Source organism: Ranitomeya imitator, chromosome 4, assembly GCF_032444005.1.
Source record: "Ranitomeya imitator isolate aRanImi1 chromosome 4, aRanImi1.pri, whole genome shotgun sequence".
NCBI lineage: Eukaryota > Metazoa > Chordata > Amphibia > Anura > Dendrobatidae > Ranitomeya > Ranitomeya imitator.
Genome location: NC_091285.1, coordinates 662,773,863 through 662,798,461, shown reverse-complemented (window position 1 = coordinate 662,798,461; position 24,599 = coordinate 662,773,863). Strand labels below are relative to the sequence as shown.

The following is a 24,599-nucleotide window of genomic DNA, read 5'->3' as shown; positions in this document are numbered from 1 at the left end:
TTGAGACTTTTCAGATTCTGTCCTCTGCTTAAGGTAGTTGAACATTTTTGACAGATGACTTTGCGCTGATCAATTGGATGTTGTTTAAAAAAATGCCAGACTGCACTCTTTCTAGCATCGGATACCTTTTCAGGCATTGCAGACTGAGCTTTAACCGGATGGCCACGCTGTCCTCCAACAGGTTTTAGCTTTGCCACGCGTTTTGGGCAAGATACGGGCCCGGCAGATGGAACCTGTTGCGATGTTGATGCCTGCTGCGGCCCCTCCTCCTCCGCTTCAGAACTGCTGCCGCCTGCACCCTGTTCCCCCAATGGCTGCCAATCGGGGTCAAGAACTGGGTCATCTATTACCTCTTCTTGTAGCTCGTGTGCAACTTCGTCTGTGTCACCGTGGCGGTCGGTGGTATAGCGTTCGTGATGGGGCAACATAGTCTCATCAGGGTCTGATTCTTGATCAGCACCCTGCGATGGCAATGTTGTGGTCTGAGTCAAAGGACCAGGATAGTAGTCTGGCTGTGGCTGTGCATCAGTGCACTCCATGTCAGATTCAACTTGTAATGGGCATGGACTGTTAACTGCTTCACTTTCTAAGCCAGGGACGGTATGTGTAAAGAGCTCCATGGAGTAACCCGTTGTGTCGCCTGCTGCATTCTTCTCTGTTGTTGTTTTTGCTGAAGAGGACAAGGAAGCGACTTGTCCCTGACCGTGAACATCCACTAACGACGCGCTGCTTTGACATTTACCAGTTTCACGAGAGGAGGCAAAAGAGCTAGAGGCTGAGTCAGCAAGATAAGCCAAAACTTGCTCTTGCTGCTCCGGCTTTAAAAGCGGTTTTCCTACTCCCAGAAAAGGGAGCGTTCGAGGCCTTGTGTAGCCAGACGACGAACCTGGCTCCACAGCTCCAGACTTAGGTGCAATATTTTTTTTCCCACGACCAGCTGATGCTCCACCACTACCACTACCCTCATTACCAGCTGACAATGAACGCCCCCGGCCACGACCTCTTCCACCAGACTTCCTCATTGTTTTAAAAACGTTAACAAACGAACGGTATTTGTTGCTGTCACACAACTTACATGGTGAGCTATAACTTCAGTATGATTTAGCTACCCCTTTACAGGTGGGTGAGACCACAACGAAAATCAGCCACAATGTTACACACTCTGTTGTTGTTGGCAACAAATGAGATGGCACACACGCAGGACTGTCACTGAAGCGCAAATGTAAATATTTATCTCCCACTGATTTGTGTTTGTTTTTTTTAAAAGGGAGACTTCAGAAAAAAAAAAAATTTAAAAAAAATTATTTTTTACAGAAGAATTTATAAAACAAATAAAATGAAATGATTGTTTCAGGGAGAATTTAGGAAAAAAAAAAAAAAAAAGGCTTTGTAGGGCCCACTGAGTGAGAGAGGACGCACACAGGAGTCAGGAGTGGCACACAAGCCCAGAGGCCAATATTAATCTCCCACTGATTGATTTAGTTATTTTTTTTGGTAGATTTTGGAACCCAAATCAAGCAAAAAAATTAATAGGCTTTCTATGGCCCACAATTGGGGAGAGAGAGAGAGATGGCACACCCAGGAGTCAAGACTGGCACACAAGCAGAAGGGGCAATATGAATCTCCCACAGATTTTTTTTTTTTTTTTTTTCAGGGAGACTTGAGAGAAAAAAAATACCAAAAAAATGATTTTTTTCAGGAATAATTTAGAAACCAAAGAAAATAAAATGATTGTTTCAGGGAGAATTTAGAAAACAAATAAAACAAAAAATAGGCTTTCTAGGGCCCACTGAGTGACAGATGACGCACACAGGAGTCAGGAGTGGCACACAAGCCCAGAGGCCAATATTAATCTCCCACTGATTGATTTAGTGATTTTTTTTGGTAGATTTTGGAACCCAAATCAAGCAAAAAAATTAATAGGCTTTCTATGGCCCACAATTGGGGAGAGAGAGAGAGATGGCACACCCAGGAGTCAAGACTGGCACACAAGCAGAAGGGGCAATATGAATCTCCCACAGATTTTTTTTTTTTTTTTTTTTTTTCAGGGAGACTTGAGAGAAAAAAAAATACCAAAAAAATGATTTTTTTCAGGAATAATTTAGAAACCAAAGAAAATAAAATGATTGTTTCAGGAAGAATTTAGAAAACAAATAAAACAAAAAACAGGCTTTCTAGGGCCCACTGAGTGACAGATGACGCACACAGGAGTCAGGAGTGGCACACAAGCCCAGAGGCCAATATTAATCTCCCACTGATTGATTTAGTGATTTTTTTCAGGTAGATTTTGGAACCCAAATCAAGCAAAAAAATTAATAGGCTTTCTATGGCCCACTATTTGTGAGAGAGATGGCACGCTCAGGACTGGCACACAAGCCCAGAGGCCAATATTAATCTCCCATTTTTTTTTTTTCCAGGGAAAATTTATAAACCCAATAAAAAAAAAATAAATAAATAGGCTTTCTATGGCCCACTATCTGAGAGAGAGAGATGGCACGCTTAGGACTGGCACACAAGCCCAAAGCCCAATATTAATCTCCCACTGATTGATTTAATGATTTTTTCAGGTAGAATTTAGAACCCAAATCAAGCAAAAAAATTAATAGGCTTTCTATGGCCCACTGAGTGAGAGATGGCACACACAGGAGTAAGGAGTGGCACACAAGCCCTGAGGCCAATATTTTTCTCCCAGTGATTGATTGATTGATTTTTTCAGGTAGAATTATGAACCCAAATCAACCCAAAAAATAAATAGGCTTTCTATGGCCCACTATTTGTGAGAGAGATGGCACGCTCAGGACTGGCACACAAGCCCAGAGGCCAATATTAATCTCCCACTTTTTTTTTTTTTCCAGGGAAAATTTATAAACCCAATAAAATAATAAAAAAATAGGCTTTCTATGGCCCACTATCTGAGAGAGAGAGAGATGGCACGCTTAGGACTGGCACACAAGCCCAAAGGCCAATATTAATCTCCCACTGATTGATTTATTGATTTTTTCAGGTAGAATTTAGAACCCAAATCAAGCAAAAAAATTAATAGGCTTTCTATGGCGCACTGAGTGAGAGATGGCACACACAGGAGTCAAGAGTGGCACACAAGCCCTGAGGCCAATATTTTTCTCCCACTGATTGATGTTGTGATTTTTTCTGGTAGATTTTGGAACCCAAATCAAGCAAAAAAATAAATAGGCTTTCTATGGCCCACTGAGTGAGAGATGACACAGACAGAGATGGCACTCTAGCAGAAATGTCAATCTTAATCTCCCACACAAAAAAAAAAAAAAAAAAAAAAAAAAAAAAAGGAACTGTCCTTCAATTACTATCTCCCTGCAGTAATCTCAGCCAGGTATGGCAGGCAGCAATAAGGAGTGGACTGATGCACAAATTAAATAAAAAGTGTGGACAAACAAACAAAATAGCTGTGCAGAAAGGAAGGAACAAGAGGATTTGTGCTTTGAAAAAAGCAGTTGGTTTGCACAGCGGCGTACACACAGCAATGCAGCTATCAGGGAGCCTTCTAGGGCAGCCCAATGAGCTACAGCGCTGAGGAAAAAAAAAAAAAAAAAAGGAGCTTCCACTGTCCCTGCACACCGAAGGTGGTGTTGGGCAGTGGAAATCGCTACAGCACAAGCGGTTTTGTGGTTAATGGACCCTGCCTAACGGTAGCCCTGCTTCTGACGAAGCGGCAGCAACCTCTCCCTAAGCTCAGATCAGCAGCAGTAACATGGCGGTCGGCGGGAACTCCCCTTTATAGCCCCTGTGACGCCGCAGACAGCAAGCCAATCACTGCAATGCCCTTCTCTAAGATGGTGGGGACCAGGACCTATGTCATCACGCTGCCCACACTCTGCGTTTACCTTCATTGGCTGAGAAATGGCGCTTTTCGCGTCATTGAAACGCGACTTTGGCGCGAAAGTCGCGTACCGCATGGCCGACCACGCACAGGGGTCGGATCGGGTTTCATGAAACTCGACTTCGCCAAAAGTCGGCGACTTTTGAAAATGTTCGACCCGTTTCGCTCAACCCTAATCACTATGTTTATTATCTCTGTACTGTGACATCACTGTGTTTATTGTCCCTGTACTGTTACATCACTGTGATCACTTTTCCTGTATTATGACATAAGTGAGTTTATGTGCTCTTTGCTTTGACAGTCCATGGTTTATTACCCTTCCATAAAAACACTAGATTTCTTCTTACTTTGTGGTGGAATATCATCGTGTGCCGTCTCCTTTTTCTGTGAAGTGTGTAAATGCATTTTCCTGGAGTAGAACTGTATAAGGTGTAGACGGGACATTCACATTTGATAATTTTCAGTCCAGCTGGCCTAAGAGGTCCATATATTTTTGTGTAAAATGAAAGACCACTGTTGTGGGTTTGGTTTGGTGACCAGAAACTTCCAGTTATGTTTTGGAGTAAGTCTAGAACTTTCTGGCAGCAGTGGTGCTATGGCCGTCAATGTGATGGACATTTGTGTTGACACTTGTGGTGTTGAGGTTGACACTGAGGATACTATATGGTGCCTGGAACCTTTTTTTGCATATCCCATCTATAGCATCTTAAAAAGTTGAAAGTCATAGTCCAAGCTACTTTATTCCAACCGGGAGTCAGTGATGAAAATGTTCCACATTGATGGCTTCTTGGGTATGAAAAAGATCCTTGATGTTTTTTAACGCTTTGATGATTTTCAGAGGTCTTTGTGTGGAATCATGCTGAGCGTTATGTGTCAGAAAATATAAGAAGTATACTCTCTGCAAACATCTCCCAGATTGAAAGCACTGGAGAAAATCTGGGTCTTTTGTGTTTGCTCTGCACCATGCTAGCCAGGTCATTCCCGGCACAAGCCTTTCGGCTAAGGAACCAAGGGGCAGACGAAGGGACTGAACCATAAAAATTAATATTTGTTTCTGTGCAAATCTGAAATGTGAAATTGGAACCTGGCACAAATAAAATGCTCGTTCCTCCAGCCTTGTCTCGGGAGGAACGTTATTCCCAGCAATGACAACCAGAGCAGATGGTCAGCTCCACTCAACCATATTGTCAATGAGACAACTGCAGAGGGCTACGAGGATTGACATGCCTGTTGTGAAAACGTCAAGAGAGGGCGGCATGAAGAATACCGGATTTGAATCAAAGTGTTCTGATCAGGGTTATTGTCACCGGAAATATTAAAGAGAAATAAAGGGAAATGATTCAACATAAGTATCACCCTCCCCCGTGTGTACAACAGCCTTTCCGATAGATCATCATAACTGTGAAGTCAAGTTAACAGGTCGCTGTACTGAAAACAAAAGGTTATTGCGAAGGGGCGATAATAAAAGTGCTGAAAACTACTTACGTGTTCTGTTAAGTAACCGACTTTAAAGAGGTTGTTCAGGATTTCGGCAGATGAAATAAACAACAGTATAGAACAAAAGAAGACGCTTTTGTCATTCTTTAATTAAACGTTGCCTGTGCTCTTGTCAGAGAGGGCAACCCACAGTGATATGCGAATTATACAGCTATAATCATGTCCGTACATAGTACTGGAACCATTGAACAATAAGTCCACACGTACTGTAAAGCAGCAGGTGGTAAAGTCCTGGATAGTAGATATGTGGTTAGCCTGGATGATGTAGATCTTGGAAATGAACATTCCAGCAAAAATAGGATGCTGAGAAGTTTTCAATGGGACTGGATTTGGGGTCTGGGTTTTAGGAGCGACCAGAAGAGCTTGGGTGGGAATGGTCGCTCCCATAGCTCAGGTCTAAATAATGATGACAGTGTGGGAGACTTCCGTTCTTTGCGGTGCCGAACCTGAACAGTTACATGGACATTCTGGAGAAGTCTATGTTCGGGGTCCATGTCCAAACAGTAGGTGTCACGGGGCTACCGCGACAGAGAGGTTCCAGAGAACCGCAGCGCTTTGGGCCTCGTTCACACACAGTGAACATGAGCTCTTCACCTGTATTCTGACCTAGCTACTTTGTGCCAGCAGTGCAGAAGTTAACCTTATTGCTAAGTTGCTGAGAGCTGGGTCTCTCAGCTGAAGTGGATTTTGTAATCTGATCCTCTATATAGACCCAGTCCTGACTTCAGCTATTGTCAGTGATCAGTTCTACTGCCTGGCTTGGAGGTTGAAGGAGCATAGTGTTGGAGTTGGAGGTTTATTTACAGAGATTGGTGTCTGCTGTTTTGGTTGCATGTTTAACCTGTTTTCCTTCCTAGTTTATTCCCTCTCTTCCCTTCCCTGTGTTTCCTCTGTGGTTGTGTGAGTATTTGGTGAGTCTGAGACTTTTAGTTACCTTGTCTGTATACCCTGTTATTTGTTGTATTGTTACACTGGTGCAGTCCACCTCCTTTGGGGGGAGAGGGGGCCACTGATAGGGCCTGCACAGGAGACAGGGATACGCTGGCGGCTCAGGCCTCCTATCCATCATAGGTACCCCTGAGATAAGGGAAAGCCAGGGCCCAATTACGGTGTTAGGGACAGGTGCGGGTCCCAGTACACCGTCCTGCCCCTTTATTGCCGCTTACGGCGTGACAGTAGGTGTTCGGTACAGATTCCGAATTTTACTGTTTGAGTTTGCCCATCACTAATAGTGAGCTCAGACATATACAAAGAGACTAATGCCATGGGGTGATGAGTTTGCATCCAGACATATAATTCAGCAGCCCTTGGATGATGAGTTCACACATGCACAACAATCACTAGAACCAACTGAGGATGAATGAGTTCATACAGGTTGTCTGTTAGTCTGAATAGAAGCTGGAGAAACAAGACAGGAGGCCATTTTTCACTAACACCTATTGCAAAGCTGCTTTATTTTATATCCAGTGAAAGAATAGGAAACGTTTCCGATGGCATACCTATCCTTATACTGTAGGGAAAGAAAAGTAATGGACTGTACATCCAAATGTTATTGATTTTACATTTATCCAGATCAAGATTTTGATTGGATAAGTATTCATTGATGTTTATACCACGGGTGAGGCTGTGATTACCTCCTACCAATAAAGGGAGTGCTTATCCCACCCACCATTACCAGCCCTATAACAACACCAAATGAGAATGTCCCTTCAACCATGTTCTTTGGGGGCGTTTACATTTTTTCCTTTGATGCCGGCCAATCAAAACATGGCCACTCCCACAGAGAAGTTCTGTGGCATACACCCAACTTTGCACCTATTATTTCCTTTTGAACGGAGGGGCGTAGAAGAAAAAAAAAAACTGTTCCGGAATCAGTGGAGCAGCGACAACTGGAGGAGTAACACAGTTTAAATGAAAAAATCCACTCAAAGGCCCACTTTAAATAAAACAAGATGCTCAGTGGTATCAAGGATAACTAGGTAGGCAAGAGTATGTGTAATAGTTGGAAGTTAAAGCTTTTGGATCACTATTCAAAATCTACATCCCGGTCCTTCCAATATCATGAGCTATTTATATGTTGTTTTCTAATTTGTTAGAAAACCCCTCAGGCACCAGGGCACAGGTAAAACTGCAACTTCTGCATCCCTGTAGCTTCGCCTCCAGAATTTGGAGTTGTTATATGCAGAAATCTTAACATACAGAATTGATTTTGCCGATCTCATTCCTGTACATCACGTAAATCACCAAGTCAGGACGGAACAATTTGAACATCTCGGGGATGAAATTTAAGACTGGAGTTTAATGTATGCAGGAGAACATACTCGTGAGCCCGCTGTAAGCCGTACGTTACTTTTAGGTGACAGCTATACGCCTGGCTTGTTAACTACATAATGTGGTTTAGTACTTAAAAAGAAACACTAAGAAATTATATTTGCTATGTAGACGATTCACCGCAATCTGTTCCAAGGATTTATTTGTTTTAACTCAATTTTTAATATGGTTGTGTGAGATTAGGAAACATGTCAGCTTTCTTCAAGAAGTAAAGTTTCTCCATAAGGAGACCGCCAAGCTGGTCCTTCTTCCTGCTGCAACCATTGTTTATTTTTTGCACTTTTATTTTTTCTCACTTTCTTCCAAGAGCCAGAACTTTATTTTATTTCCCATCGACATAGGTGTATGAGAACTTTTCTTTTTTTTTTTTTTGTTGTTGGACGAGTTAGGCTATGTTCACTGTTTCGTTTTTGCTGCATGTTTTTTTTTCCACAGGCAAACCCTGTGTCATGCCCTCAGCCGCAGGTTCGGTCTCCACTGTGCAGAGAGACCGGCGCCTATCACACAGCCTTACTCACCCTGTCCGTGGCTCCAGACGATCTGCGGCTTCTTTCTCTGCTAAGAACCTGCATCCTCTTGGCAGGTCTCCTGGAAATGCTCTTAGGAGCCGCGCCCCGCTTCCTGCACGTACTTGAAACAGCAGGACACCTGTTCGCTATTAGGGCCGTCTGTGTTATGATGCTCTGTGCATAAAAAGCACCCTCCCCTTTAGGGAGGTGCCTGGGCTATGTGTTCATTCTTTGGATTGTTGCCGCAGCTTCAGGCCACGCTCTGCTGTGCTCTGCACTTTACTTATGTCTCTATTTTCACAGAGTCCTCTTCTGGTGAATCCCATTCTGGACTTCTCTGGTCTCTCCGGTTCTCACTCCAGGTTGTCTTGCCTCTCCTCACGGAATCCTCCAGACCTTGCTACCAGTGGAAACTACCTTGCTGGATTTCATGGAGCTTCTGGGATTATCCCCACCAGCTGGCCCAAGTATTCTACTGTGTTGCTAGTTTGTCAGTATGGGTCGTCCTTTGGTCCTGGATTCGTAGCATTCAGGCCACCTGGTGTTGTGACGGGGGAATCCCTGTATAGGGGTACACCTTGCCCGGTGCTCCACTACGTGGTACAGTGCTGTGATCCAGAGGTTCTTTCCCTCTGACACCTGTTTCCTTTTTGTTAATAAATATCTTTTGGTTTATGAGATCTACTCTCCTGTCTTTTGAGTATCGGGTATACAGCCGCCACTGCACCATCAGTGGTCAAGTGAGTCCACTTTACCTTGTCACACCCTGTGGGCGTAACAGTTAGCCCAGGACATGGACTCCGCTGATACCCGATTCTCAGTCCAGAGAGAGCTAGCTGCGCTTTGTCAAAGCCAGGATCAGCTAGTTTCCTTCATGCAAACTCTGGATACCCGCTTATCTACTCTACAGGCTACCGAGTCCACCAACGTGACCCAGCTAACAGAGCTCCATCTGGAATTCAATCGCCAACATGAGATGCAGGCCCGCTTGTTGGACTACATGACCTCTGTGGATGACCGGTTAACTAAGGTACAGCATCCTACGCTTGAGCCCACCATGAGACACTGTCCTCCTCGTCTCTGCAAGCCTCCTCGTTACTATGGTGACCCCAAGTTGTGCAGAGGATTTCTTAACCTATGCTTGCTGCATTTTCGTTTTTTGCCTCAGCATTTTCAGACAGACATGGCCAAGGGGGCTTTCCTTGCCTCTCATCTGGAGGGAGAGGCTTTAGCTTGGTTCAACCCCCTAATGGAGCGGAATGATCCCATCGTGTCTGATCTGCAGGTATTCTTGGACACGTTCCACAAGATATTTGATGAGCCTGGTCGTGTCACATCTGCCATGGAGTCTCTCTTTGATTTGCAACAGGGCTCTCTCTCTGTCGTTCAGTATGCCATCCGTTTCCGTATCTTGGCTTCGGAGTTCCAGTGGACCAATGAGCCCCTGGTCGGAGTCTTCCGACGAGGGTTGTCTGGAAGAGTCAAGGACAAATTGGCAGGCAGGGACCTACCCGAGACCCTGGATGATCTCATATCCCTCGCCATTCGGATTGACATGCGTCTTCAGCAGCGCTCCAGAGAGAGGCTTCTCGAGAAGCAATTTCCTCATCCAGCGTCTTCTTCACCGAAACCTCGGTTTCCGTGTCCTGCTCCGGTCTTTAAGGATGTGCCCATGGAGCTTGACCGCGTGAGGGTGAAGAGGAATCAGCAGGAGGAAATTCCCACTAGGAATCCATATCGTTATGGTGGACGCTCCACTTCCGGTCAATGCAGTGGAACTGAGAGGTCAGAAGAACTCTTCCGCCTAGGACAGGTAAGGGAGACCTCCCTAGGTGAGAATGACTCTTCTCTCCCGCTAACCATATCCATACAGGTAATCTTCGGGAAAGTGCGGTTCTCCGAGATGGCCTATCTGGACTCTGGATCTGGTGGAAATTTCATCCAGCAAGCTGTGGCCACGCAGTTCGGGATTCCAATTGTTCCACTGCAGCGGTCCTGGCGCATCATCTCCGTAGATGGTAGACCCCTGAAAAATGCCATTATCGGTATCACCGAAGAGGTGGAGCTTCAAATCGGAGCACTACACAGGGAAAAGATTACCTTCTATGTGTTACCGAATCTTTCTCCACCATTTCTTCTAGATCTTCCGTGGCTGCGCCTCCACGAACCTGTTCTGGATTGGCGGTCTGGAGATGTCCTTCGATGGGGTCAGTCTTGTCACGAACACTGCCTCATACCAGTACGGCCTGGTTCTACCCCACGGCCTCCGGCAGCTTTACCCGGGTTACCGTCTGCCTACTGGTCCTTCGCAGATGTATTCAACAAGAGGGAAGCCGAGACACTTCCACCGCACAGGCCTTACGATTGCCCCATCGATCTTATCCCTGGATCTACTCCGCCTCGAGGTAGGATCTACCCTCTTTCTCCTACTGAGACTCAAGCCATGTCCGATTACATCAAGGAGAATTTGGCTCGAGGGTTTATCCAGAAGTCCTCCTCCCCAGCTGGAGCTGGGTTCTTCTTCGTCAAGAAGAAAGATGGGTCTCTTCGCCCATGCATCGACTACCGTGGTCTCAACCTAATAACGGTAAAGAACAGATACCCACTTCCCTTAATTCCTGAGCTCTTTGATCGGCTTCGAGGTTCCAGGATTTTCACCAAGTTGGATCTCAGTGGGGCTTACAACCTCGTCAGGATACGATCCGGGGATGAGTGGAAAACCGCCTTCAACACGCGAGATGGTCATTACGAATATCTAGTCACGCCTTTTGGGTTAAGCAATGCTCCCGCTGTTTTTCAGGAGTTTGTCAATGATGTATTTCGTGACCTGCTCTGTTTGTGTGGTGGTGTATCTGGATGACATCCTGGTGTTTTCTCCCGACTTACCAACTCACAGGAGGAATGCTCGTCTCATTCTTCAAAGATTTAGGGAGAATCGTCTCTACGCAAAGTTTGAGAAATGTCTGTTTGAACGGAGGTCTTTACCCTTTCTTGGCTATATTATTTCCGATACAGGTCTCGAGATGGATCCAGAGAAGGTTTCTGCCGTGTTAAAGTGGCCAAAACCTGAGGGAATCAAGGCCATTCAGCGGTTCCTAGGATTCGCCAACTACTATCGGCAATTCATTCCACAATTCTCCTCTCTGGTAAGACCACTCACTGCCCTGACTTGTAAAGGAGCCAAACCAAAGGACTGGACTCCTGAGGCCGAATCAGCTTTTGCCTCCCTCAAACAAGCCTTCTCAACCGCACCAGCTCTTCATCGGCCTATGATCAACAAACAGTTTTTCCTTGAAGTGGACGCTTCGTCATCCGGATCCGGAGCAGTCCTCACACAAAAACTGCCTACTGGTAAGATGGTGACCTGTGGTTTCTTCAAGGCATTTACACCCTGTGAACGTAACTACTCAATTGGTGATAGAGAGTTACTAGCAATTAAGCTAGCCTTAGAGGAATGGCGATATCTGCTTGAAGGCGCAGTTCATCCAGTCATCATTTACACTGATCATAAGAATCTGTCCTATCTTCAGTCTGCTCAAAGACTCAATCCTCGCCAGGCTCGTTGGTCATTGTTCTTTGCTCGGTTCAATTTCTCTCTCCATTTCCGTCCTGCAGAGAAGAATATCAAAGCCGATGCGCTTTCCAGGTCCTTCTTGTCTGACGACCTTGAAGAGGAGCTTCAGCATATCATTGAACCGTCCAAGATGATCACGGTGGCTTCAGTCAGGCTGTCGCAACTCCCTCCCGGTAAGACCCTTGTAACTGAAAGAGACAAGAAGCGAGTTTAACACTGGGGTCATTCTTCTAAGCTTGCCGGACACGCTGGTCAAAAGAAGACGTTACAACTAATTTCTCGACACTACTGGTGGTCCACTTTGCGCCAAGATGTTCTGAACTTTGTTGCAGCCTGTTCCTCCTGTGCTCGTAATAAAACACCCAAGAAACTGCCAGCCGGTCACCTTCTCCCTCTCGCGATTCCATCTGCTCCCTGGCAACACATTGCCATGGATTTCATCACAGATCTGCCAGCATCATCCGGTTGTACAGTAATCTGGGTTGTTGTAGACCGGTTCTCCAAGATGGGACATTTCACTCCACTGTCTGGTCTTCCTTCCGCTCCTAAACTCGCAAAGCTCTTCATTCAGCATGTCCTTCGGCTTCACGGACTTCCACTCCACATTGTTTCCGACAGAGGAGTCCAATTCATTTCCCGATTCTGGCGGTCCCTCTGTAAACTGTTGGATGTCACTCTGGACTTCTCCTCGGCCTATCACCCACAATCTAATGGCCAAGTGGAGAGAGTGAATCAAGTCCTCACCAACTATCTGCGACACTTCGTGAATGGTCACCACAGCGACTGGGCCGACCTGCTGCCATGGGCTGAGTTTTCCTACAATAATCATGTCGGTGAGTCCTCCTCTAACTCCCCATTTTTTATTGTTTATGGACAGCATCCTAAGATCCCGACTCCACTGCCTCTTACTTCCAGCAATCCAGCAGCTGAGTCCCTGGCCAAGGACTTCACAAAAGTCTGGACTGAGACGAGGACCTCACTGGAGCAGGCATCTGTTCGAACCAAGGAACATGCGGATAAGAGACGTCTGGATCCTCCACCTTTCCATCCCGGAGATAAGGTATGGCTGTCTTCCAGGCACATCCGACTTAAAGTCCCTTCTTATAAGCTGGCTCCTCGTTTCATCGGTCCTTTTGAAGTACTCCACCGAATCAACGATGTGTGCTATCGTTTGAAATTGCCTGCCTCCTTACGGATCCATAACTCCTTCCATGTATCCCTGCTGAAACCAGTTGTCCTCAGCCGCTTCACCCAGGATCCTGGTAATTTTCCTTCTCCTGTCGGTTCCAAGGACGTTTATGAAGTGAAGGACATCCTGGCCATGAAGAAAAGAGGGGGAAGGTCCCTCTTTCTGGTTGACTGGAAGGGATACGGTCCTGAGGAGAGATCCTGGGAGCCTGTGGAGAACATTAATGCCCCAGTTCTTCTTAGAAGGTTCCTGACAGGTTTGAAGAAGGGGGGGCATAAGGGGAGGGGTACTGTCATGCCCTCAGCCGCAGGTTCGGTCTCCGCTGTGCAGAGAGACCGGCGCCTATCACACAGCCTTACTCACCCTGTCCGTGGCTCCAGACGATCTGCGGCTTCTTTCTCTGCTAAGAACCTGCATCCTCTTGGCAGGTCTCCTGGAAATGCTCTTAGGAGCCGCGCCCCGCTTCCTGCACATACTTGAAACAGCAGGACACCTGTTCGCTATTAGGGCTGTCTGTGTTATAATGCTCTGTGCATAAAAAGCACCCTCCCCTTTAGGGAGGTGCCTGGGCTATGTGTTCATTCTTTGGATTGTTGCCGCAGCTTCAGGCCACGCTCTGCTGTTCTCTGCACTTTACTTATGTCTCTATTTTCACAGAGTCCTCTTCTGGTGAATCCCATTCTGGACTTCTCTGGTCTCTCCGGTTCTCACTCCAGGTTGTCTTGCCTCTCCTCACGGAATCCTCCAGACCTTGATACCAGTTGAAACTACCTTGCTGGATTTCATGGAGCTTCTGGGATTGTCCCCACCAGCTGGCCCCAAGCATTCTACTGTGTTGCTAGTTTGTCAGTATGGGTCGTCCTCTGGTCCTGGATTCGTAGCATTCAGGCCACCTGGTGTTGTGACGGGGGAATCCCTGTATAGGGGTACACCTTGCCCGGTGCTCTACTACGTGGTACAGTGCTGTGATCCAGAGGTTCTTTCCCTCTGACACCTGTTTCCTTTTTGTTAATAAATATCTTTTGGTTTATGAGATCTACTCTCCTGTCTTTTGAGTATCGGGTATACAGCCGCCACTGCACCATCAGTGGTCTAGTGAGTCCACTTTACCTTGTCACACCCTGTGGGCGTAACACCCTGCTTTCTTGGCAAGATTGCCTTGCGCAGGCGTGTACTACGGAGGACAGAGAATGAACTTCAATCCAATATTTCGGCCAGCATGCAGCAAGCCGGTAAGGAAAGGGTGAATCAAACACCCGAAAACTCCGCCCATATGACCCAAAACCAGTCCTGCCAAATTCAGGTAACATAGTAACATAGTAACATAGTTAGTAAGGCCGAAAAAAGACATTTGTCCATCCAGTTCAGCCTATATTCCATCATAATAAATACCCAGATCTACGTCCTTCTACAGAACCTGGACGTACAGGTTCCCTTTAATATCCTAGAGAGGGACCATGGTTATTGGACCCCCCCTGGCTAAAAACATCTGCCCCCAGCCACCCCAGAAAAGGCATATCTGTAAAATGCGCCTATTCTGGCACTTATCCCCTCTCTTCCCACTCCCCTGTAGTGGTGGGATATGGGGTAATAAAGGGTTAATGTCACCTTGCTATTGTAAGGTGACATTAAGCCAGGTTAATAATGGAGAGGCGTCAATAAGACACCTATTCATTATTAATCCTATGTTCATAAATGGTAAAAAAAAAACACACACACATTAGGAAAAAAGTATTTTAATGAAATAGAGACACAGGGTGTTGTAATAGTTTATTAAACGGTCAATCCAATTGAAGACCCTTGTCACCTGAAACAGAGTTAAAATAAAAAAACAATATCCCATACCTCCCCGGCGTTACAGTCAAGTCCCACACTGTAAATCCATCAGAAGGGGTTAAATAATTTTACAAGCAGAAGCTCTGCTAATGCAGCTGTGCTCCTGCCTGTAAAAAGTTGGGAATGAAAGGAAAGCAGGGGAATGTAGCTACCTAGACTTGTGGTGCTGCGCCCCCTGCATGGCATAAACTCATATGAACTCGAGTGTGAGAAAATGTTCAGAAAAATTCCCACGCTAGATTTCTTATGAGGTTATGCCAGCAGGGGGCACCGCACCACAAGTCTAGGTAGCTACGATCCCCTGCTTTGCATTAATTCCCCACTTTTTACAGGCAGGAGCACAGCTGCATTAGCAGACCTTCTGCTTGTAAAATTATTTAACCCCTTCTGATGGATTTACATCGTGGGACTTAACTGTAATGCTGGAGAGGTATGGGATATTGTTGTTTTTTTATTTTAACTTTGTTTCAGGTGACAAGGGTCTTCAATTGGTTTGAGCGTTTAATAAACTATTGCAACACCCTGTGTCTTTATTTCATTAAAATACTTTTTTTCTAATGTGTGTGTGTGTGTGTTTTTAATCCTTTATTAGTATTGGATTAATAATGGATAGATGTCTTATTGATGCCTCCCAATAATTAACCAGGCTTAAGGTCACCTTACAATAGCAAGGTGACATTAACCCCTTATTACCCCATGTCCCACCGCTACTCGGGAGTGGAAAGAGAGAGGCTAAGTGCCGGAATTGGCGCATCTTCCAGATGTGCCTTTTCTGGGGTGGCTGGGGGCAGATGTTTTTAGCCAGGGATGGGGAGCAATAACCATGGTCCCTCTCTAGGCTATTAATATCTGCCCTCAGTCACTGGCTTTCCCACTCTGGTGGAGAAAATTGCGCGGGAGCCCAAGCCAGTTTTTTCCGTGATTTAACCCTTTCAACAGCTAGAGCCCCCAAATTTTGCACACATACACTTCTAACATTACTAATGAGGAATATGTAAAAAAATAAGGGATATGAAATGGTTTACTGTATGTAACCATGTGTCACATCCTGTCGGGTTTGATAAGGAGATAGCAAAAGCCGGCAATTGAATTACTGGCTTTTCTGCTATCTAGCTCTGTATTAAATATAAATATATGTACCGTATATACTCGAGTATAAGCCGACCCGAGTATAAGCCGACCCCCCTACTTTTGCCACAAAAAACTGGGAAAACTTATTGACTCGAGTATAAGCCTAGGGTAGGAAATGCAGCAGCTACCGGTGAATTTCAAAAATAAAAATAGATGCTCCATACCGTTCATTATTGCCCCATAAGATGCTCCATATAAAGCTGTGCCCCATATAATGCTGCATACCGTTCATTATGGCCCCATAGATGCTCTGTATAAAGCTGTGCCACATATAATGCTCCATATTGTTCATTATTGCCCCATAGAAGCTCCATATAAAGCTGTACCCCATATATGCTCTGCACCGTTCATTATTGCCCCATAGAAGCTCCATATAAAGCTGTGCCACATATAATGCTCCATATTGTTCATTATTGCCCCATAGAAGCTCCATATAAAGCTGTGCCACATATATGCTCTGCACCGTTCATTATTGCCCCATAGATGTGCCATATATAGCTGTGCCATATAGTGCTCTGCACCGTTCATTTGTGCCCCATAGATGCTCCTTATAAAGCTCTGCCATATAGTGCTCTGCACCGTTCATTTGTGCCCCATAGATGCTCCTTATAAAGCTGTGCTACCGGTATATATAATGCTGCAATAAAAAAAAAAATGACATACTCACCTCTCTTGCTTGCAGCTCCTGGCGTCTCGTCCCGACGTCTCTCCGCTGTGACTGATCAGGCAGAGGGCGCCGCGCACACTATATACGTCATCGCACCCTCTGACCTGAACAGTCAGAGCCAGAGGACTGGAAGATGGAGCGGTGCCCGGCGTGTGGAACGGGGATAGGTGAATATGCGATACTTACCTGCTCCCGGCGTCCCGCTCCTTCTCCCGGACAGCTGGTCTTCGGTGCCGCAGCCTCTTCCTCTATCAGCGGCCACCGTTACCGCTGATTAGAGAAATGAATATGCGGCTCCACCCCTATGGGAGTGGAGTCCATATTCATTTCTCTAATGAGCGGTCCCACGTGACCGCTGAACAGGGGGAGAGCTGCGGCACCCAAAGACCGTGGGACTGCAGGGACAGCGCCAGGATCGCCGGGACTAGGTGAGTATGCCTCAGCCCTCTCTCCCCCTTACCCGCCGACCCCACTGCCGACCGTGACTCGAGTATAAGCCGAGAGGGGCACTTTCAGCCCAAAAAATACTCGAGTATATACGGTGTATATATATGTGTCTCACTGACATATAAATATATACAGTTAGGGCCAGAAATATTTGGACAGTGACACAATTTTCGCGATTTGGGCTCTGCATGCCACCACATTGGATTTGAAATGAAACCTCTACAACAGAATTCAAGTGCAGATTGTAACGTTTAATTTGAAGGGTTGAACAAAAATATCTGATAGAAAATGTAGGAATTGTACACATTTCTTTACAAACACTCCACATTTTAGGAGGTCAAAAGTAATTGGACAAATAAACATAACCCAAACAAAATATTTTTATTTTCAATATTTTGTTGCAAATCCTTTGGAGGCAATCACTGCCTTAAGTCTGGAACCCATGGACATCACCAAACGCTGGGTTTCCTCCTTCTTAATGCTTTGCCAGGCCTTTACATCCGCAGCCTTCAGGTCTTGCTTGTTTGTGGGTCTTTCCGTCTTAAGTCTGGATTTGAGCAAGTGAAATGCATGCTCAATTGGGTTTAGATCTGGAGATTGACTTGGCCATTGCAGAATGTTCCACTTTTTGGCACTCATGAACTCCTGGGTAGCTTTGGCTGTATGCTTGGGGTCATTGTCCATCTGTACTATGAAGCGCCGTCCAATCAACTTTGCAGCATTTGGCTGAATCTGGGCTGAAAGTATATCCCGGTACACTTCAGAATTCATCTGGCTACTCTTGTCTGCTCTTATGTCATCAATAAACACAAGTGACCCAGTGCCATTGAAAGCCATGCATGCCCATGCCATCACGTTGCCTCCACCATATTTTACAGAGGATGTGGTGTGCCTTGGATCATGTGCCGTTCCCTTTCTTCTCCAAACTTTTTTCTTCCCATCATTCTGGTACAGGTTAATCTTTGTCTGATCTGTCCATAGAATACTTTTCCAGAACTGAGCTGGCTTCTTGAGGTGTTTTTCTGCAAATTTAACTCTGGCCTGTCTATTTTTGGTATTGATGAATGGTTTGCATCTAGATGTGAACCCTTTGTATTTACTGTCATGGAGTCTTCTCTTTACTGTTGACTTAGAGACAGATACACCTACTTCACTGAGAGTGTTCTGGACTTCAGTTGATGTTGTGAACGGGTTCTTCTTCACCAAATTAAGTATGCGGCGATCATCCACCACTGTTGTCATCCGTGGACGCCCAGGCCTTTTTGAGTTCCCAAGCTCACCAGTCAATTCCTTTTTTCTCAGAATGTACCCAACTGTTGATTTTGCTACTCCAAGCATGTCTGCTATCTCTCTGATGGATTTTTTCTTTTTTTTCAGCCTCAGGATGTTCTGCTTCACCTCAATTGAGAGTTCCTTTGACCGCATGTTGTCTGCTCACAGCAACAGCTTCCAAATGCAAAACCACACACCTGGAATCCACCCCTGACCTTTTAACTACTTCATTGATTACAGGTTAACGAGGGAGATGCCTTCAGAGTTAATTGCAGCCTTTAGAGTCCATTGTCCAATTACTTTTGGTCCCTTGAAAAAGAGGACGCTATGCATTACAGAGCTATGATTCCTAAACCCTTTCTCCGATTTGGATGTGGAAACTATCATATTGCAGCTGGGAGTGTGCACTTTCAGCCCATATTATGTATATAATTGTATTTCTGAACATGTTTGTGTAAACAGCTAAAATAACAAAACTTGTGTCACTGTCCAAATATTTCTGGCCCTAACTGTATACAGTACAGACCAAAAGTTTGGTCACACCTTCTCATTTAAAGATTTTTCTGTATTTTCATGACTATAAAAATTGTACATTCACACTGAAAGCATCAAAACTGTGAATTATGTACTTAATTATGGAATTATGTACTTAACAAAAAGTGTGAAACAACTGAAGATATGTCTTATATTCTAGGTTCTTCAAAGTAGTCACCTTTTGCTTTGATGACTGCTTTGCACACTCTTGGCATTCTCTTGATGAGCTTCAAGAGGTAGTCCCTGGGAATGGTCTTCCAACAATCTTGAAGGAGTTCCCAGAGATGCTCAGCACTTGTTGGCTCTTTTGCCTTCACTCTGCGGTCCAGCTCACGCCAAACCATCTCGATTGGGTTCAGGTCTGGTGACTGTGGAGTCCAGGTCATCTGGCGTAGCACCCCATCACTCTCCTTCTTGGTCAAATAGCCCTTACACAGCCAGGAGGTGTTTGGGGTCATGGTCCTGTTGAAAAATAAATGATGGTCCAACTAAACGCAAACCGGATGGAATAGCATGCCGCTGCAAGATGCTGTGGTAGCCATGCTGGTTCAGTATGCCTTCAATTTTGAATAAATCCCCAACAGTGTCACCAGCAAAGCACCCCCACACCATCACACCTCCTCCTCCATGCTTCACAGTGGGAACTAGGCATGTAGAGTCCATCCGTTCACCTTTTCTGTGTCGCACAAAGACACGGTGGTTGGAACCAAAGATCTCAAATTTGGACTCATCAGACCAAAACACAGATTTCCACTGGTCTAATGTCCATTCCTTGTGTTCTTTAGCCCAAACAAGTCTCTTCTGCTTGTTGCCTGTCCTTAACAGTGGTTTCCTAGCAGCTATTTTACCATGAAGACCTGCTGCACAAAGTCTCCTCTTAACAGTTGTTGTAGAGATGTGTCTGCTGCTAGAACTCTGTTTGGCATTGACCTGGTCTCTAATCTGAGCTGCTGTTAACCTGCGATTTCTGAGGCTGGTGACTCGGATAAACTTATCCCCAGAAGCAGAGGTGATTCTTGGTCTTCCTTTCCTGGGGCGGTCCTCATGTGAGCCAGTTTCTTTGTAGCCCTTGATGGTTTTTGCCACTGCACTTGGGGACACTTTCAAAGTTTTCCAAATTTTTCAGACTGACTGACCTTCATTTCTTAAAGTATTGATGGACACTCGTTTTTCTTTACTTAGCTGCTTTTTTCTTGCCATAATACAAATTCTAACAGTCTATTCGGTAGGACTATCAGCTGTGTATCCACCAGACTTCTGCACAACACAACTGATGGTCCCAACACCATTTATAAGGCAAGAAATCCCACTTATTAAACCTGACAGGGCACACCTGTGAAGTGAAAACCATTCCCGGTGACTACCTCTTGAAGCTCATCAAGAGAATGCCAAGAGTGTGCAAAGCAGTCATCAAAGCAAAAGGTGGCTACTTTGAAGAACCTAGAATATAAGACATATTTTCAGTTGTTTCACACTTTTTTGTTAAGTATATAATTCCACATGTGTTAATTCATAGTTTTGATGCCTTCAGTGTGAATGTACAATTTTCATAGTCATGAAAATACAGAAAAATCTTTAAATGAGAAGGTGTGTCCAAACTTTTGGACTGTACAGTATATATAGACTGTATATATGTTTTTACGAATATTTGAGGCCATGGATCCATTCTATGTCCATTTTGCATGACGGCGAGAAAATCTCGCCGTACAGATGCCATACGGATGACACATGGATAATTTCTGGAGAAAAAAAATTGCATCCTTGCATTGAATACGGATCAGTGTTCAGGAAATTTTCTGCGTATCTCGGCCATCAAAAACGGACCATATTTTTATACGTTGTATGTGACTCCGGCCTTAACATCCGCGAGTGGATTGCGATTCCACCTGCGGCTGTTACCAGGGGTGGATTAAGGGTAGCCAGGGCCCCGGGCTGTTCACACACTGTGGGCCCCCCCGGTCATGTGACGGGGGTCATGTGACGGGGGTCATGTGACGGGGGTCATGATATACCCGAACCAGATTATTCCAGAAACATGGCCGGGCCCTACTCTACTGTAACCTATTCAATATTTGTTAAAATCTGCAATACAATTTAGGTATATCTTGACCAATAATATCACATACAAGGAACAAATACCACCGCACCATGACCAGACCACAAATTACAACCACAGTGATCGAATAATATCACATACAAGGAACAAATACCACCGCACCATGTCAAGACCACATATTACCACCACATAGTGACTGAATACTACAATACTGATCAGTAAAAAAAACAATAAAAAAAACACAATACTATCACCATAAGTGCCAGTATTCACAGGAGATCTGTACTTAGTATGCAGTGTCTGTGTAGAGGTAATACAGTGATCACTGGTGACATTGTACACAGGACCTCTGTATATAGTATACAGTGTATAGTGTCAGTGTATAGGTAACACTGACTCACCAGTGACGTCTCTAGGTGAAGTCCTTCATCTTTCATCCAGCACAGACCGCCATCATTTCTTCCAGCCAGGACTCGTTTCTGCAGGAAATAACACAGTTATCTCGAGCTCCGCTTGCAGAACACATTACTTAATTTTTCACAACTTCTACATTACACCACATGAAGAGAAAAAGGCGATATAGTGTCACTCTACACAGTAACAGGACCGCCCCCCCATTTAAAACAGTATACTCAAAAAATAAAATAAATACATCACTGCAGTAATAATATCCCTTAATTAGCCCCTATGGTAATACTATTCCCCACCCCATGTATCTCATTCCTCGCTCCAGCCATATGTTCTCCCATCCTGCACTCATGAGTATCCATCCTGCCCCATATGATCTCCCCATCCTGCCCCATCTGTCTCCATCGTATCCATCCTGCCCCATGATCCAATCCTGCCCCATGTCTTTCATTCTACCCCGTGTCTCCAATCATGCCCCGTGTCTACATTCTGCCCATGCCTCCAGTCCTGCCCCCAGTGTGTCCAGCAATCTGCCCCAGTGTGTCCAGCATATTACCCCCACTGTCTCCAGCAATCTGCCCCACTGTCTCCAGCAATCTGCCCCACTGTCTCCAGCAATCTGCCCCACTGTCTCCAGCAATCTGCCCCACTGTCTCCAGCATTGCCCCCCAGTGTGTCCTCCAGCATTGCCCGCCAGTGTGTCCTCCAGCATTGCCCGCCAGTGTGTCCTCCAGCAATCTGCCCCACTGTCTCCAGCATTGCCCCCCAGTGTGTCCTCCAGCATTGCCCCCCAGTGTGTCCTCCAGCAATCTGCCCCACTGTCTCCAGCATTGCCCCACTGTCCCCAGCATTGCCCCACTGTCCCCAGCATTGCCCCACTGTCTCCAGCAATCTGCCCCACTGTCTCAAGCAATCTGCCTCACTGTCTCCAGCAATCTGTCCCCAGTGTGTCCTCCAATCTGCCCCAGTGTCTCCAGCATTTCCCCCCAGTGTGTCCTCCAGCATTGCCCCCCAGTGTGTCCTCCAGCAATCTGCCCCACTGTCTCCAGCATTGCCCCCCAGTGTGTCCTCCAGCAATCTGCCCCACTGTCTCCAGCATTGCTTCACTGTCTCCAGCATTGCCCCACTGTCTCCAGCATTGCCCCATTGTCCCCAGCATTGCCCCACTGTCTCCAGCAATCTGCCCCACTGTCTCCAGCAATTTGCCCCACTGTCTCCAGCAATTTGCCCCACAGTCTCCAGCAATCTGCCCCAGTCTCCAGCAATCTGCCCCAGTCTCCAGCAATCTGCCCCAATATCTCCAGCAATCTGCCCCACTGTCTCCAGCATTGCCCCCAGTGTGTCCTCCAATCTGCCCCAGTGTCCTCCAGCATTGCCCCCCAATGTGTCCTCCAGCATTGCCCCCCAGTGTGTCCTCCAGCAATCTGCCGCACTGTCTCCAGCATTGCCCCCCAGTGTGTCCTCCAGCATTGCCCCCCAGTGTGTCCTCCAGCAATCTGCCCCACTGTCTCCAGCATTGCCCCACTGTCTCCAGCATTGCCCCACTGTCCCCAGCATTGCCCCACTGTCCCCAGCATTGCCCCACTGTCTCCAGCATTGCCCCACTGTCTCCAGCATTGCCCCACTGTCCCCAGCATTGCCCCACTGTCCCTAGCATTGCCCCACTGTCCCCAGCATTGCCCCACTGTCCCCAGCACTGCCCCACTGTCTCCAGCATTGCCCCACTGTCTCCAGCATTGCCCCACTGTCTCCAGCATTGCCCCACTGTCCCCAGCATTGCCCCACTGTCCCCAGCATTGCCCCACTGTCTCCAGCATTGCCCCACTGTCTCCAGCATTGCCCCACTGTCTCCAGCATTGCCCCACTGTCCCCAGCATTGCCCCACTGTCTCCAGCATTGCCCCACTGTCTCCAGCAATCTGCCCCACTGTCTCCAGCAATCTGCCCCACTGTCTCCAGCAATCTGCCCCACTGTCTCCAGCAATCTGCCCCACTGTCTCAAGCAATCTGCCCCACTGTCTCCAGCAATCTGCCCCACTGTCTCCAGCATTGCCCCCAGTGTGTCCTCCAGCAATCTTCCCCAGTGTGTCCTCCAGCATTGCCCCCAGTGTGTCCTCCAATCTGCCCCAGTGTGTCCTCCAGCATTGCCCCCCAGTGTGTCCTCCAGCATTGCCCCCCAGTGTGTCCTCCAGCATTGCCCCCCAGTGTGTCCTCCAGCATTGCCCCCAGTGTGTCCTCCAATCTGCCCCAGTGTCTCCAGCATTGGCCCCCAGTGTGTCCTCCCTCCAGCATTGCCCCCCAGTGTGTCCACCGTTTAACTGATCAAAAAAAAAAAACAGTCTCCTCACCTGTCCGCGCTCCCGGCGGCGAGCTCCCTTCAGCAGCGCACACTCGCCGGCGACTGACAATGACGTCAGACGCCGGCGACGTGTGCGCTGCGGCCGACATCAGCTGCCAGCCTCCAATTGGCTGGCGGCTGTTGTTGTTAACTATTGACGTGCGGGCGCGTGCCCGCACATCAATAGGAAACCGCCGCAGCGCCGGAAAGGGCCCGGTGAGCAGATGAGAAGGGGCCCAATGCGGGCCCCCTCTCTCTGCCCACCGGGTCCGGGGGCACATAAACGCCGCCCGGCGGGCATTCACAGACGATTATCAGAGGGTTAATCTGTGCGGTAGCCCAGGGCCCCCCCAGACCACTGGGCCCTGGGCTACCGCCCATATTGACCCTCTGATAATCCGCCCCTGGCTGTTACGGGCGCATGACAGCTAATCAGATCAGCTGTCATGTACCTGAAAAGGTGTGGGAAGGGAGTTTAGGCGTGGCTTTTGATGTTCAGTTACGTTCGTCGAACCATTTGTCGAACAAGTCGGCGAAAAATTAAATAATTGTTAAAAGGTTCGCTCATCTCTACTGGAGGCCAATGTGGTGACATATTTTTACTTTTATTTTTGGGCATGTCTGACTTTAATGAGTCCTTATCTCTTTACTATTGATTTAATTTTATGTATTAGGCCGCCGTCACACTTGCGAGTTTTACGGACGTAAGAGCGCAGAAACTACGTCCGTAAAACTCGCAAAACATACGGCACAATTATTCTCTATGCCCCTGCTCCTATCTGCCGTATTAAACTGATCCGTATAATACGGCTTTCTACGGCCGTACAAAATCGCAGCATGCTGCGTTTGTCACTGTACTGCGCAAGAAATACGCCAATGAAAGTCTATGGAAGCGTGAAAAATACGGATTACACACGGACAAGCAGTGTGACTTGCGAGAAATACGCAGCGGTGT

At 46.6% G+C, this 24,599-nt stretch overlaps 1 protein-coding gene and 1 long non-coding RNA gene across 3 annotated transcripts in view; both read left to right on the top strand.

Moving 5' to 3' along the window:
• The window catches only part of LOC138674335 (uncharacterized), a 41,491-nt gene extending 32,596 nt beyond the window's left edge, over nucleotides 1-8,895 (top strand). The window contains exon 3 of the long non-coding RNA XR_011320598.1: nucleotides 8,497-8,895. This is a non-coding gene — a long non-coding RNA (uncharacterized lncRNA). The remainder of the gene's footprint in view (nucleotides 1-8,496) is intronic.
• SLC44A2 (solute carrier family 44 member 2 (CTL2 blood group)) overlaps nucleotides 1-24,599 on the top strand; it is a 1,192,885-nt gene that overhangs the window by 268,234 nt on the left and 900,052 nt on the right. The window lies entirely within an intron of this gene.